Here is a 367-nt window from a genome sequence, read left to right as displayed (position 1 = left end):
GATAATGAGTGAGGATTCAACTCAAACTACAACTCCAATGGAGGGTATACATATACTCTCCCATATGAAGCAGTAGTGGGGTTAGCATATGACCCCAGAGTCTTCTGGATGTTCATTTCCACTTAATTCCATGATGAACAAGGGAGATGATATGTATGTTGATATTATTTATTTTATAAAAATATTAAAAATAAAATAAAAACGAAATAAATAAAAAAAATTGAAAATATTTTGAAATTGAAATCTGAAATTTTTATATAAAATTTCGAAATGTAGTTTAAAATTAGTTAGAAAGATATTTTTTTGAATTTGAATTTTATGATGAAAGAGAAAAACACACAAAAGACACAAGACTTAAAATTTTTAG

Source organism: Arachis hypogaea, chromosome 5 (assembly GCF_003086295.3).
Source record: "Arachis hypogaea cultivar Tifrunner chromosome 5, arahy.Tifrunner.gnm2.J5K5, whole genome shotgun sequence".
Classification (NCBI taxonomy): domain Eukaryota; kingdom Viridiplantae; phylum Streptophyta; class Magnoliopsida; order Fabales; family Fabaceae; genus Arachis; species Arachis hypogaea.
This window is presented reverse-complemented; position numbering follows the sequence as displayed.